Source organism: Symphalangus syndactylus, chromosome 8, assembly GCF_028878055.3.
Source record: "Symphalangus syndactylus isolate Jambi chromosome 8, NHGRI_mSymSyn1-v2.1_pri, whole genome shotgun sequence".
In the NCBI taxonomy this organism is placed as follows: Eukaryota; Metazoa; Chordata; class Mammalia; order Primates; family Hylobatidae; genus Symphalangus; species Symphalangus syndactylus.
Genome location: NC_072430.2, coordinates 23034021 through 23049978, shown reverse-complemented (window position 1 = coordinate 23049978; position 15958 = coordinate 23034021). Strand labels below are relative to the sequence as shown.

At 49.6% G+C, this 15958-nt stretch overlaps 1 protein-coding gene and 1 long non-coding RNA gene across 9 annotated transcripts in view; one reads left to right on the top strand and one right to left on the bottom strand.

Moving 5' to 3' along the window:
* Positions 1–14269, top strand: part of LOC134737287 (uncharacterized) — a 28103-nt gene extending 13834 nt beyond the window's left edge. For 2 of the 3 annotated variants that reach the window (XR_010122015.1, XR_010122014.1), the window contains exons 2-6: positions 3976–4298; positions 5894–6112; positions 7746–8252; positions 9575–10221; positions 10867–14269. This is a non-coding gene — a long non-coding RNA (uncharacterized lncRNA). The remainder of the gene's footprint in view (positions 1–3975; positions 4299–5893; positions 6113–7745; positions 8253–9574; positions 10222–10866) is intronic. The other variant, XR_010122016.1, reaches the window with a different exon arrangement.
* The window catches only part of ASB2 (ankyrin repeat and SOCS box containing 2), a 51462-nt gene that overhangs the window by 33138 nt on the left and 2366 nt on the right, over positions 1–15958 (bottom strand). For 2 of the 6 annotated variants that reach the window (XM_063643973.1, XM_063643975.1), the window contains exon 2: positions 13596–13671. The exons of 2 other annotated variants lie outside the window; for them this stretch is intronic. The gene's annotated coding sequence lies outside the window, so the exon portion shown is untranslated. Of the gene's footprint in view, positions 1–3846; positions 4241–9836; positions 9959–13595; positions 13672–15958 lie in introns of those variants that run through there. 2 more of the 6 variants (XM_055288304.2, XM_063643971.1) reach the window with 2 other exon arrangements.

Sequence of the window (15958 nt, the reverse complement as noted above, 5' to 3'; positions counted from 1 at the left end):
TGTGAAATGAGCCCAGGACAGGGAACTGAGGGACTTGGGTTTCTGTCCTAAGTCAGCCATGAGCACCCTTCTTCCTCTCTTGTGTCCTCAGTTTTTCCATCTGTTAAATGGCAGGGTTGACTAGAGCCTGTCCTCTGGCCCTCTGGTACTGGCAGAAGGTACCTGTGCAGCTGGGTGAAGCCCCCATCTCCAGCTGGCCCAGGCCTGGCTTCCCACCCTTTCGTTGCTTCTCTGTGGCTGGGGTCCCTGTCAGGTCTGAGTTGGCCCAGGTCTGCCTTCAGAGGGGCGGGGAAGGGGCTCTGCCCAGTGAGGTATGACACCCTCCTCTTCTCTAGAGCTGGTTTGGCTTTACATACCCCACTGCCTGGTGCAAGGTAGGGGCTCAGTGCACATGGTGCTAAACTAGCAAGAAGTGCTGGTGCCCAGGACCTGGCCTGGCATCCTGGTGCAACCATCTAAAGGTGTCTGCTCAAAGCCAGGGCACAAGGGGGAAGAGCACTGCACTAAGAGTCATAGGCTGAGCTATAATTGCCATGCTAATGCCAAAGTGCTTTGTGACCTCAGCTAAGTCCCTGTCCCACTCTGGGCCTCAGTTTTCTCGTTGCAAAAGGAGGATTTGGGGCTGGAAGGTTTCCGCAGATTTTTCAGTTCTGAAGAGTCTGCAACTCAGCGAGACGTTTGGTTTGGCTCTGTGCTATTAAACCTCAAACTCTCTGTCCCTGGAGATCCCCTATGGCCATGTCGACAAAAAGAGCTTAGTATTGGCCATGGGGGAACAGAAAACCCTGGGGGAGTGGAGGGATCTTGAGTCTGCAGGTCAGGACCCCTAAGTCTACTTTCAGTTCTGCAACTTACTAGCTATATGACCTGGGGCAAGTCACTTCCCCTTTTCTGGGCCTCAGTTCCTTTATCAATAAAAATGGGAAGGAGACAAGCTACTTCGCTACGCTGTAGCATATGTGAGCCAAGATGTGTAGGCAGTTTGTAAGGGGTAACATGATTGTTTAATGGGGACCCCTCATCATCTCCAGGCAGCTGCTGGCCCTGCAGCCTGGTATGGGCCAGAGACTCATAGCACGTGGCTGCAGTGGCCCTTCCTGACCATGTGCCTTCCTGGAGGCGAAGGCAGCCAGGTGATGGTCACCCAGAATCACCAATCCCGCAGCTAATTCCAGACTCACCAGGCCCTTCCCAAGCCTCTCCCATGGGTTGACACCACTCAGAGACTTTACATTGGCCAATTATCCATGTCATTACCCTCACACAGCCCTGGAAGGTAGGAAGCTTTTTCACTGAATTAACTTAATTCCTCTACAGCCCCTCTCCTTCCAAAAGGACCTTGATGCTCCTACGTTAATGGTTCCATTTTACAGATGAGGCAGGTAAGGTTTAGATGGGGAGGGGAAGGGTTTATAGGAGGACAGACAGCTGGAAAGCTGGGATTCGAAGCCTGATCTTCCAACCTCAAATCCAATGCTCCTTCTGGCAATTCCAGGAACACTGACCCAAACAACTGACACACACGTGGGTTTGGAGCAGACCTGTCCTCATCCAGCTGCAGTCAGCTATCCTCCCAGCTGCCCAGCACCCCCTGGCCTATATCTGTGCCCTGGGCACCACACCAGCCTCTTTGCCTGCTGCATGGAAGGTACATGCAGAGGGAGGAGAAGGGCTTAACCTTGACAGGAACTTGAGAAGGTCTACTCCTTGGACTACCTGCTATAGGCCTGTCTCCCTAGAAAGTCCAGAAACTTCTGAGGAGAAGGACTATGTCACACTCATAACCCCAGGGCCTAACCCAAGGCTGGGTACACAAAAGGTATTTAATAAATGCTAGATGGACAGGTGAATGAATGATAGGACCACAACAGTGCTCAAACCCTTAGAAGCACAGCTGCTATGGAGTTTACTTGAGAGAGAGGGCCTCTGCCTTTGAGGAGGCAAATTTCCTACCCCACTGTGGACCCACATATCTCTTGCTTTTCCCACTGAGGTCCCCAGCCTTCAAGGGTTCTTGGGTAAGTTACCCACCTTTATGGGTAAAGTGGATAAAATGCATAAAATGGAGATATTAGCAAGTGTTATTATGGGGTTGATGGTAGAGTCAAAAGGGCTCACGTGTGTACAGGCTCAGCTGTGGGTCTGGCTGTTAGTAAGTGTGCAATGAGTCTGGCTATGGGTCTGGGTGTTAGTAAGTGTGCAACGCATAGGCCGCTTCAGGACAGGAAACTCCCCGTCCCTGAACTGATGCAATCGTAGGCTGGTGACAACTGTCAGGGATACTATGGCAGCATCTCCTGGGGGACAGGTGGTGCTGCTCAGCCCTAGCACGAGGGGGAAGTTATGAAGCAGCGTATGGAGCCAGCTTGACTGAGTTCACATCCCAGCTTTTCTGGGTTGTTAGTCGGGAGAGCCTCTGGAATAGTAGTTTCTCCATCTGTAAAATGGACATGGTCAGAGCACCTATTTCTTGGGAGAGGGCATTGATTTGGGTGATGCCTTGCCCCTCTTTGGACCTCAGTTTCCCTTTGTCATGAAGATGCTGCCCAGCTTGATTTCTGAGACCTCTGCCTGGGGGTTGGGCTGCCTTCTGGGCCTAAGTCTTGGAGGGAGGCCAGCAGCCTCAAGGGACACTCTGGGAGGCTGATTGGAATCAAAAATAGCCCTTTCCCAAGGAAAGCAGGAGTCTAATAGGCCTTGCCCAGCCATCAAGGAGGCTTCCTGCTAGAGGGAGGGGCCAGTCCAAGGCCAGTGTGGAGCAGGGGAGGCCTGGCCCCCCAGGGCCTTCAGGAGTGCCTCTCCTGCCCTCTTTGCAGAACCCCAGACATTGGTTCTTGAGGAGCCCCACCTTTCCCCAGGTGACATCTGTAAAGTGGCTGTGACAGGGTTACTTAGGTTAATCCACGTAAATTACTCAGGCAAATCCACTCAGAGCAGTACCTGGTTCATTCAGAGCCGGTGCTCTTCTAAGTTGGGCCTTAGTCTCCACATCTGTGAAATGGGAAAAGAGACACGGACCCTGGCAGGGCTATAGTGACGACCAAAATCACATTTAAAAAGTGGTCCTTTTCCTCCTAGTACCTTCCCCTCTCTACCAACCCAGGTTTGCAGACAGCCAGGGTCTGCCCGGGAACTGGCGGTGGATGGGGTGGGTCTATGTGGTTGTTTGAGGGGCTGGTGTGGCAGGTGGTCACTCTCCAGATGTCTTAGCAGAAAACTGGGGGCTAGAGGAGACACAGCTGGGAAGGTGGGGCCAAGAAGGAGGCTGGCAGCCATCCTCCACCACACCAAGCTCCACCAGAGGCTTGGGTCATGCCAGGGACTTGGGTCAGGTGTGTGAGGCTGCACAAGCCACTTGGCATCCTTGGCTGTGTTTGTGGATGGAGCTGCTCGTCAGCCTACCCTGCCCTGAAGGTGCCCTTCCAGAAACAGCTCCAGCATCTCCTCTACCAGGAAGCCTCCCTGATGGCTGAGAGTCCTCTGCTGCCTCCAAGGGCCCCCTTCACATTCTACTGCTTGGACTGCCTGCTATGGGCCTGTCTCTCTAGAAAGTCTAGAAACTTCTGAGGAGCAGGACTATGTCGCACTCATGTTGTAACCCCAGGAACTAACCCAAAGCCAGGTACACAATAGGTATTGAATAAATGCGGGACAGACGGGTGAATGAACGATGGGATCATGACAGTGCTTCAAACCCTTGGAAGCACAGCTGTTATGGAGAAGTCTACTGCACAGTGGTAGATGGTGGCATGGCCCCAGTGCCCCACTGCCCACACTCAACCCTAGTTCTGCCACCTCCTGGCTGTATGATGTGGAGCAGGTTACTCGGTGCCTCACTTGACTCACCTATAAAATGAAGAAAAGGGCATCCGGCCTATGGAGGTGTTGTCAGGTGAAATGAGGTGACAGGTATAAATGTGGAGCACCTGGCACACAGCCGGTGGCCCCTAAAAATCTGCTCGTGTTATTCCACAGGTCCCCAGATGCTGCGATTCTCAGCCATGACCCCAGAAAGTGGGTGAAACAGCCTAAACCTGTTCCGGCTGGGAGGATACCACCTGAAACTCGTGCCCAGCTGGCGGTTTTCTAGGAGGCTCCATCCAAGGGATTTGAATTCCCACAAGCTCTCCTCCATTTAACAAGATTCAGAGTGAAAGTGAAAATGAGCCCCAAGCCCAGCCATCGCGTGACAGCTGTGGTCGAAAGCTGCCGCTGTGACTGTCAGCTCCTCGGGCTGTGTGCAGAGCCTGCCGGGTGGTCCCAAGGGTCAATCATGGGGCTGGAGCTTGGGGAGGAAGGTGAGCTCCACGCCCTCCCCTGAAGCCAGCCTGGGTGCAGGATGGATTCTGCCCACTCCTTTCAAATTCCCCACTCTCCAGGAACCCTCCTGTCCCCCTGCCCTCTCTGCTCACATCATCTGCTGCCCTAGACTTTGGAAGCTTGAATTTCTGCACGAGGTGACTGCCAACAAATGACAAGAGCGGCCATTTCGTGAGCACATAATTCATTTAACAGTGCTGGACACAGAGCAAGTGTGGCATGAGTATTTTGGTCAGGGTTCACTTGTACCTTTTAGGTTTAGCTCTTATGCAAAGCCTGCGGTTCAGATCCACGTGTCACTCTCAGGTCACTACGTTTCACTGCAGCAGGTATGGGGAGAATCTTAACCATAAAACCTTCCCTTGCAGGGAAGTTCTCTCTCATATTTGTCTTTAGTTTGAACCACATAATAAATCTATAAAGGTATTATAGTTCCTAGTCTATAGATGAGGAAACTGAGGCACGCTGAAGGAGAAGGTGACAAGGAAGAGATTAGAGGTTACATCTGATTTTACACAACTATTCATCCCACACAACGAATAGCAACCACCGGATGTTTTTCAAGATTTAAGTGAAGGCCAGAATCAAACTGAAGACGATATGTGTGTGTGCGTGTGTGTGTGTGTGTGTGTGTGTTCATATTCAAAAACACTACATACACGCTACATGTATTATATATTATATAATATACACACATAATATATATAAGTATATAATATATAATTATATATTTTTATATTAATAATATAATATACATTATATATAACTATATATTATATATAATATACGTTATATATAACGTATATTATATATAATATACGTTATATATAACTATATATTATATACGTTATATATAACTATATATTATATACGTTATATATAACTATATATTATATATATAATATATAGTTATATATAACGTATATATAACTATATATTATATACGTTATATATAACTATATATTATATATATAATATATAGTTATATATAACTTATATTATATATATAATATATCGTTATATATAACTATATAATATACATTATATATAACTATATATATTATATAATATACATTATATATAACTATATATATTATATATAATATACATTATATATAACTATATATATTATATATATAATATACACACATATACATACTCTCTATAAATCTACTTCAAAAGCTTCAAGGTCTCCCAAATCTCACATGGCCCTTAGCTGAGGCAATCCTAAAACCTGGCTGCTTGGGCTAGCCTGGGGACACACGAGGAGGCGGGAATTAAGCGGGCTGTTCCTTGGCACGCAGGGCACTTGACCTCCTCCTTGCAATGCTGTCTCCTTCTGCCTAAACTTACCTTTCTGATCTACCTTTCCCCCCAGGATCCAGGGTGGTCCTAGGAGACCCAAGGAAACACTTCCAGCTGGGGTGCTCGGGGGTGTAGGACACTGTTCTCTCCCCTTCCCGGGTCCTATTGTTTTAAAACATAATCCATAAAAATTGAGCTGGTGCCTGTGGGTCCTTGTCCTGTCTCCATCCAAGCCACTTTCACAGGTTGCCTCATTTTACTTTTTCAGTGCTAGGGAGAAGAGTGGTCTTCCCACGGTGCGGATGAAGAGACTGGGGCCTGGAATGTGTGTGGTACAGAGGTTGAGACCGCGTCAGCCTGCCCCATCTTCATCAGGCCCTCTGACACAACATTAAGGGCATGGCAAGGAGTCAGTTGCTCTGTGAGCCTAAACCTCATCCCTCTGGAGGTTTCATCTCTGCTCTGGCTAAGAAATGATCTGACCTTGGTAAGGAAGAGGGAATGGAATCCCAGCCACCTTGCCCTTGACCCCTATGAGTGGCCAAGTCATAACCAGGGTGGGCCTTTGGCCATGGGGGCAGTGCTCTCAAGCCTCTGGCTGCCCTGGGGCCTGGTGTCTAGGGCCTCACAGCTGCTAGGAGTTTGAGTCTTTGCTCAGACCCACACCATCAGCTAAGGAAAACCCCCACAAAGGCCAAGCTTCCAGTTTACTCCCGGCCACCACCACCACTGGCTGCGTCATCTCAGACCTTTTGATGCTGATTTCAAGCTCCCAGCTTTCAGGTGCCAGGGCCTTGGGGCTTCCAAGGCTGGGCTGGGGCTGCTGGAGGTGACTCAAGAGGTGTGCTCAGGGCTGCAGGCCCCAGCTGACTCCACGAGACAGGGCTCTTCTCTCTGTATGGAGTGGGGGTGTGACTGCCCCTACATCACACTACAGGAGGTGACAACCAGGGACTTGAACCTGTCCAAAGCTGGCTGTGCTCCCACACCAGCAGACACTCTGTGCCCATTGTATAGAGGAGGAGACTGAGGCTCCATCTGAAATGGAACGCCTCTTGCTGACCCAAATCTGGGTGAATCTCTCCCGAATAGTCTAAGACGCTAACGAAAAGTCTTGGTAATTTATTTACTTATTGATGTACATTGAGGATGCCACTCCAAAAAGAGAGCAAGAACGATGGTGAGAGGAAGAAAGGAAAGGAGGAAAAACACAGGAGAAACCTCCCTGTGGAAGGTTTTTTTAATGTGGAAAGTGCCCTGTTGCAACGATGAGCATCCATTCTGCACAGGCCCAAATGCCCACTACCTGCGGCACTGCCCGCACCAACAGCTAAGGAAAGCACCCACAAAGGCCAAGCTTCCAGTTTCCTTCTTTGGGTCCCCGAGCTATTGATCTCCAGGCCCGTGGGTCACCTTCTTCTCCACCTCCTGAGTGAAGGGCCCTTCTGCTGCCTCCTGGCCCTGCCAGAGGCCGGCCCCTCCCTGCATCTGTGTGGCTCAGACACTCACAGCTCAGGACACAGGATTCCAGGCCCCTGACCCATATTCTGCCTAGGCTTTACCAATGCCAGGCTCTGCCATCTGTGCCAATGACCGGAGGTGGAGGTGACAGCAGTGGACGGGGCTCGTCAGTCCACCTCTGAGCCTCCCCAACACCCCTGTCCTAGTGCAGCCCGCCTAGCCCTGTTCTGTCCTTTGGGCACCCAAAGACTGCAGACCCTCACCTTGGTTCCTTAGTGGCAAAACACATAGGGTGTTCTGGAGGCTCTAACCCCAGGCAGCAGAGTGGGAAGGCTCGGGCAGGGCTGGGGGAACCCTCCATAGCCCCTTCCTCACCTGCAGGGCTGGCTGGAAATCTTTTGAGCTAGATCTCACCCAAATCGGTGAGGTTCTTTTTCCTTTTTTTATCCTCTCTCCTCTGAGTTCCCCGACCTCACCTTTATTTAAATCTTTCTCTTCTCTTTTCTCTGCTTTCCTCTCTCCTTTTTTACTCCTCTATGTCCCGTTCTTTTAAAAAACAGGTAGTTTAGGAATTTCAATTTACTTTTATTTCAGCACCACCTCCCCAAAAACATTCCTCTCAACCACAAAGCTCTTAATAACTCCATTTATATTCCCAGGCGTTAATTATTCCAAACGATGGTGCTAAGGAAAGAGAACCACAGATACAAGCCACTCCTGTGACAGCCGCCTCCTGTGGGCAGCCTGACCCTCTGCAGTGCAGAAATGGAAGGACACTGGGCGGGCCCAGAGATATTTTTGTGCCTCCTTTGGGAAGACTCTTTGGATGTAGCCTGTCCACAATATACGGGCACCTTATGATGCCTTGACTGTGCCAGAGACATTTCCCCTGGGTGCACGATGGTCCCGTTTACCACTGCCACAGCACCTCGAGAGGCCACAGCACACTGTGGCTTTGAATGTGGACCTTGCAGACCAAGAGGTCAGATTCCTGACTCCAACACTTGCAGCCGTCCAGCCTTAAGCAAGACCTTTAAGCTCTCACAACCTGTTTCCAGACCTGAAAATGGGAGTAACGATCACCTGTAACTCATGGTGGCCTTGACCGAAGTCAATGACAGAAATCTGCACACAAGCTTGGGCCAGTGCTCAACGAAGGCTTGCTGGTATGGCCTGTGTTGTTGTTCACTGTAAGGTCACCATGGGTGGGTTATACAGTGTCCCCCACCCCCACCACCACAAGGCACTCATGACCCAGCCTGTTTGTGCAAGAACAGATGATGCAAACCAGCATGGCGCCCAGTGGAGCCGCTGCCAGCTTCTTGGGGCCGCTATGCAGCACATGGGCCTGCCACCAGCTGTCAGGACCCGTCCACCTGTTTTGGAAGTGCCTCAAGCATCTGCCACTGGCTGCCTCATGGTGCTTCTGCCCAGGCAGAGGTCAGGGCTGTGGTGGGGGTGCTGGCCCCAGCTGGTTCTACCTGTGGCCCTCTGAGTCCCCTCAAGCCCTCGCCTCACCAAACAAGTTTATCTTCGGAAGAGCCCTCCTGTGCTGTGCAGGGGCTCAGCTTCTGCCCTACTTCAGGCCTTCCTCATTTACTTGCCGTCCCTAGGAGTCACCAGCCTCCTTGACTCCTCATTCCAGTCCATACCCCTGGCTTCCCGAAGAGCCGCCGAAGCCAAATCTCACATCCTCCAAGGCGAATGGGCCACTGAAATGAAAATGATTCTCCACCTAGAGGCACCAGAAACCAAGTCATGTTTCTGGGCCTCCAACTCTGGGGCCTGAGATGTGAACACACGGGTGGGAGTGTAGGTGCCTGGCCGTGTCCCGTCACATCCCAGATGCTCAATGCGTGTGGCTATTTGTGTGCTGTCCTCTGCTCAGAAACTCTCAGAAAGTGTTGCAACTTCTTGCTTGGCCTGGAAGGATCTGCCTCTCCCTCTGTCCTCCCCTTCCAGCCCCACCCCCATTTTTCACGTGCAAGACCCCTTGCCAGAGCCACATTTCACTTTCCACCATCACCCCAGGTCCCTTGACTTCCCCGCATTTGCCCAAGCTGCTCCTCCACCTGGAGGTCTCTGGTTCCACCCTGAGGCATCCCACCTATCCTTTCAAAGGCCATGGCCTCCTTAAATGTGTCATGCATACGCGTGTGCACACACACGCATGGCATTCTTGCGTCCCCTGCATTCCACAGCTTTGTTAGGTCTCACATAAATAACATTCCTCCATTTCCTCTCCTAATCCCCAAACAGTTGAAAACAGAGCCCATGGCACCTTGGTTGCTGTGATCTCCCACAATACCGTGCATGCCTAGGCACTCGGCAACAGTTAATTAAATTAACTCCCACTCATGAAAACCTCTATCTGTGCGCCTGACCTGAAAGCATTTCTGAAAGTCATTTGTCTGACACAGATATTGCCCAAGACCTACGGACCCAACAATAGCATCATTGATAAGTCCTTTTGCATTTCCATTTTTAGAAGTGCACAGCAGAGTGATATTCTGAGCAAGAGTCCACCAGAAGAATGGGTAAGTACATGCAAATTGCTGAGTCTCTTGTTTATTGGATCCAAAATGAAAGTCACCAGCATGCTGTATAACTCAAGAAAATACGAGAGAGAGGGAAAAGCAACATCGCAGTCTGACTACAAGAGGTTTCCAGTAAGTACTGCAGCCAAAAATCCCCGCCAGCCAAACAATCTTTTGCAAGATCTGTATCAGAAAGTTGAAAGCATGCATTACCTGTTAGGCTCTGAAACAAGGGTACAATTCAGGGGTAATACAAAGGATTTTCTTGAGAGTGTCTTAATTCAGAACATGTTCCCCGAGTTTTCCTTCTGCCCTGGCCCCAAGCTTCTGGCTGCTCTGCCAGGCAGTTCTGAAACGCTCTCCTTTGAAGCAGGGAGTTTATTTTGGGGCCACCGCATGACCAACGTTGACAAGCCAAACTATAAGATGTTATGCATCTCAGATTTCCTGTTTGGAGGTTGCACTGAGGAAGCTGGGATCCTGCCTTCCGTTCCTCCGGGTGCATCGAATACAGACTCTCACTTCAAAGAGGATCCTGGAGCTTTGGCCCTCACGTGATGTCATCATTTGTGATCCTTGACATGGAGGCCATATATGGGTATGTTTCTGGAACTACCCAGGAGGGAGCCAGACAGGAGAGAGATGCAGTGGGTCAGAGACAGAGGCAGGGAATGAAGATGAGGAGATGCAGAGTTGGGAGACAGAGTGAGGAGCAAGGGAGGAGGAAGAAAGGGGGAGAGGAGAAGAAAAGGCAACAAAGGAGGGAAGGCAAGACAGCAGGAAGGAAGAGGATGGAGTGAAAGAGAAGGGAAGAGGGGACAGAAGAGATGAAGGAGTTGGTGTAAAAGGGCTTTGGAGAAATCAAGGTTTGGTGCTGAGCTTGTGGCAGCATTTGGGGACAGCAGGTGGCTGGATACTGTGGGGTGGGGCTGGGGATACAAAGAGCCAGGGTACAACTGAGCCAACAAACAAACACAGAGGCATGCGGGCAAGCCCTGGGCAGAGATACACAGCAGAAGAGAGCCCTTCCTCCTGGTCTAGGGAAGAACGTCCCATTTCTGGAATAGATCGAATGTCAAAGACAACACACACACAGTCACACGCACTGAGCATCCGGGATGTGACAGGACATGGCCAAGCACCTACGCTCCCACCCATGTGTTCACATCTCATGCCTCAGAGTTGGGGGTCCAGAAACATGAATTGGTCTGTTCCTCTAAGGGGAGAATCATTTTTGTTTCAGTGGCCCATTCCCCTTGGAGGATGTGGGATTTATGACAGCCACAGCATGATTTCTCACCGATTCAAACTCAGGAAACCTCAGGATGCCTTTACACACACTTTGAATATTCCACAAGGAAATACATCTCAGTATACAAGGTACCATGGGGTTGGGTCAAGGTTCTGGATGTCTGACTGGTGGTAAAGATGGGAGGGACACCAGCAGTCCCCAGATGGTCCCCCAGCTTCCCTGGTACCTGCCAAATTGCTCATCACCCCAGCTGGGACAGTCTTCCCAGGCCACTGTGGCTGGATGGCCCCTCAAAGTTAGCTCAAGTTCAGCCCCTTCCAGACCCATGTGCTACGGAGGGAGTGCAGGAGAAGGACAGACAAGGGGCTGTCAGATTCTTTTTACTTTTTGGAGACTTTCCTCCCCAGTAGGACGTTCCAGTGGCCTCTGTGGGACAGCTCCCCGAGGCTGGGCTGCTTTCCTGGTCTCCTTGCTGGAGGCAAAACACAGGTTCCTCAACTTCCTGCCCACCACCTGCCCCTCACCAATCCGACCTGGAAGGTGGGCCATGGTCAGGCAAGGCCCTTCCTAGGTTGCCCTCTGCCTCACCCTCTCAGTCCAGACAAAGCTCTTGTGGTCAACAGAGCTAGAGAAACTCAGACTCCAGATCCCGAGTATTATGCCTGGACTCAGGTTTAGAAAATCAAGACCCAAGTTGTGGATAAGAGTCACAGAGAACAGAAAATGCACTTGGGGGTGGGGGTTGACAGCAGAAGATGGGGGCTTGCTGGACACACTTTGATTGCAACATGAAGGCATCATCTTGCCACACTCACAACAACCTTCCAAGCATCACCCCATGTGACAGATGAGGAAACCGAGGCTCAGAGAGGTTGGATGGTTTGTCTACGATGCCACAATTTGTAAGTGATGGCTTAGCTTACCTGACCCAGTTATGTCTGACATAAAGACCACTGCTTTTAGCCATAGCTGTATCTCCTAAAACCCAAATGTTGCAGCAGAACAAGGAACCCCACAAGGCAGGATGGAAAAATTCCCGAAGGTCTAGGTTGCTGATAGTGGTTCCTTTGGGAAGAAGCTGCTAGAAGAGTGCCCTGGATACATACTGTCCTGTAGACCAGCAGACAACATGTCCTCTGGATGAGGACTTCTGCTCCCCTGTCCCCATACCAAGGAATCCAGTGTCACTGTGTCCTCTTCTCCTCTGGGCTCCTCCCGTGCTCATAATTCACCAGCAGTGGGGTTTTAGCCAGGGCTCTCAATTTAAGCATGAAGGACCTTTGCCGGGGTGCATCACATAGGGATGAAAACCTCTCCTAGCCCATTCACATTCTTGTCCTCATCTGAGATGTAGGGCAGCTGTCAGGTGGACAGGCTGGGTGTGTTATCCCCAGTGTCCAGATAAGGAGACCAAGTATGCCACGGGGGCTGAGCCAAGGCCCTGCCTCCTTCACTGGGTCACGTCCCCACCCGAGCCTTTCCACAGAAGGGGCCAAACCACAGGCCACCGAGAGGTATCAGAAAAGTGACCACAATCGAGGACCCCAAAGCCCACTCTTAAATGAGAGAATAGGGTTTATTGTCTTACTCAACCACGACCAAGCCTTTCCCCACGTTTATTGCCCGTCCAAGTCCCTGGTAAATCTGAGCTCTAACCAAAAGTACATGTGGCTTTCCCAAAGTGATGAAGTTGGAAGAAAATCTGTGGGGAAACAGCAGAGTGTTTATCAAATTAAAATGAAATACAGGGAAACAGTCACAATATGTTAAGTGGGAAAGACAAAGTTTCCCTCTTTTGTACAAGTGTGCATAGAAAAATATCTAGAAGAAAATGCCACATGTTAATAAGTCACCTCTGTGTTTTCAAAATTTTCAGCGATTACAGTGTGGAAAAAAATGGCAACATTATTTAGGTAATTGATTGGATTTGAGTTTCTGGTTGGGCAGTAGGGCCCAGCTCTTACCAAGATGGACCATGGTTCACAAGGGTGTCCTCCTAGAGTCTATTTCAATAATTCCCTCTGTGACTGTCCACAGGCCAATCCTGTCTTTGTCTTGAGTTTTGTGGACACTTACTGGCAGCAGCAAGCTTCCTAAGAGGGGGATGAGTTGAGGGCCAGGGGAAAGACAGATATTCATCAACTTACATTGGTATTAGGTTGGTGCAAACATAATTAATTAATTAATTAAAAAGCAATTCATTACGTTTGCACCAACATAATAGCTTATATCCAAGGTGGCTGCCATCCGTTCCTTCCCTTCACATGTATATATGCATGCATGCCTGTGCATGGGCACGCACACACACACACACACACACACACACCAAACTCCATCCAAGATGTGAGTCTATTCCTTCCCTCCTCTTGAATATTGGGTGGTCTAGTGATTGATTTAACAATAGAATACAGTGGAAATGGTGTCCTGAGACTTCCGAGGCTATAGGTCATGGGATGCTTTGTAGCTGCCATGTTGTGAGGAAGTCCAAGCAAGCAACACCCAAGGCCCCCGGAGCATCCAGCACCCGGCAGAGGGGTGAAGACGCCCTCCTGGAGGTGGATCTTCCACCTGCAGCTGCCACAGCTAACGCCACGTGGAGCAGAGACAAACCACCTGCAACTTCCTGACCCATAAACCACAAGCTATGATAAAATGGTTGTTTCGTGCCACTGGGGATTGAGGTAGTTTGATATGTAGTAATAATCAACCCAGACACTCACCAAATATTCACTGTGGTCTCAGCTGCACGCTCCTCAGCTCTCGTGTGCTACCCGTGAACTTTTTTCTGACTTTCCACTTGTGTTTGTTTCCATTTAAAAAAAGAAAAACAGATTCAAACTAAATTTTTTTTACCTCACTCTTTACAAAAGAATGTAGTCCCAAGTTACTTCCCAGTTCTTGGGTTTATCAGACCAGAAGCTCCTTTTGGCTGAGATTCTGTCTTACAGGGGAATTGTGGTCCCTTTAACTGGAGGGACTCTTGGCTATCCTGGTGCTCAGAGCCCTCATTTACTAGTTCAGGCCCCAAGAGGTTCTGTGCCTTCTCTGAGATCACCCAGCAATTTGGGGGCAGAATAATTCACACATTGAAAACCATGCCAGTGGGAACCATGCCCCATGGGATCAGACGTTGATGTCCTAAAGCACAGACACTCTCCTGACAAAGGCAGGGACAGCGTTCAAGCATCTGACTCAAGCCTGTGGAGGGCAGGGAGTGTGACCCAGCGGAAAGAGAACTGTGCTGGGATCTGGCCCTAGCTGCTCGTTAGAATCATATTACGCTTACCTATGCCTGCCCCACCCGAGAGATTCTGATTTACATCATCTGTGTCGAGGCCCAAACAGGACTGATTTTTAAAAACGTTTTATTAAAGTTCAATACACCCACAAAAAAGTGCAACTTTCACAAATGTACAGCCCAATGCATTTTCACAGACGACACAGCCAACATCTGAATATTACAAGCACCTCAAGAGCACCCACCACCCACCACCTCCTGCCAGGGGTGACCACTCTCCTGGCTGCTAGCAGGACAGGTTCCTTTGAACTTCATGTGAATGAAATCATTGCATCTCCTTTCATTTAACAACACATTGCGAGACCTGCCCATATTGTTTCATGGAGTTGTAGATTGTTATTTTAATTGCTGTGTAGTATTTCATGCTATGAATATATCACAGTTTATTCATTCTACTGTTGATGGACATCTGGGTGGTTCCCAGTTTTGGGCGATGATGAAGAGTGTAGATATGAACATTCTAGTACATGTCTTTTGGTAAATATTCATACTCCTTTCTCTTGGGTATACACCTAGGATGGGGATCACTGGGTCAGAGTTTAGGCCTTTCAACTTGAGTGAAACTGTCACATGGCTTTCCAAAGTTGCGTCAGTTTGCACTCCTATCAGCCATGCATAAGCGTTCCGGTCACTCCATATCCTTACCAACAATTGGTAGATTCTATCTTTTTTTTTTTTTTTTTTTTTTTGAGATGGAGTCCTGCTCTATTGCCCAGGCTGAAGTGCAGTGGTGAGATCTCGGCTCACTGCAACCTCCACCTTCCGGGTTCAAGCGATTCTCTTGCCTCGGCCTCCCAAGTAGCTAGGATTACAGGTGCCCATCACCATGCCCAGCTAATTTTTTTGTATTTTTAGTAGAGACTGAGGTTTCACCATGTTGGCCAGGCTGGTATTGAACTCCTGACCTCAGGTGATCTGCCCACCTCAGCCTCCCAAAGTGCTGGGATTACAGGCATGAGCCACCACGCCCAACTTCCATCTTTTTCATATTATCTATTGTGATGGGCATCCGTGGCATCTTGTTGCAGTTTTAATCTGCATGCCCCTGATGACAAATTACGGTGAGCTTTTGAGCAGCCCTGGCCTCAGTGATCTCTGGAGCCTTTCCGGGGTCCCTAACTTTGCACAAGGCCCACAGGCCACCCTGGGAACAGCCCTCCAGGGAGGGTTTTTGTGAGGAAACAAAGGGAGTAGAAGGGGAATAAAAAGGCAGAGGCAGAAACTATGCAACTGATCAATCTGCAAGGGAGTGGGAAGAAGAATGTGGCCACCACAGGAAAGCCCCAGGACTCACACCTGGCACCAAGGTGGGTTTCACTCTCCCAAGCCTAAATAGAACCTGCCCTCCCTTACTCTACCCCCTCACCTGGCATTGTCCTCCCTGCTGACTATTCTATATTTATCTCCCATATGTGTGTTGCCTGTTTCTCCCATCTAGAATACTTTGTCCTTCTGTTCACTGCTGTGTGTCAGTGCCTATAGCAGTGCCTGGCACATAAGAGATGCTCATTCCATAACTGTTGGACATATGTGCCCACACTCAAGCCCACGGCCCCTGAGGCAGAATTGGGAAGGGCCTTGGTTCTGCCTGCCAGCCCGAGTCTGGCCAGTGGCTACAAAGACACACACACACACTTTAGGTCTCTCCCTTCCAGACATCCCTCTCTGTTTATGTCAGCCTGAATACCCAGGAATAAAGGGGTGTGTGTATGTATTGGAGAGGCCGTTTGCAGTTCCCCCTAGCCTAGTCGGGTCTAGGGGGAACCAAGACCAGCACATGTTTCT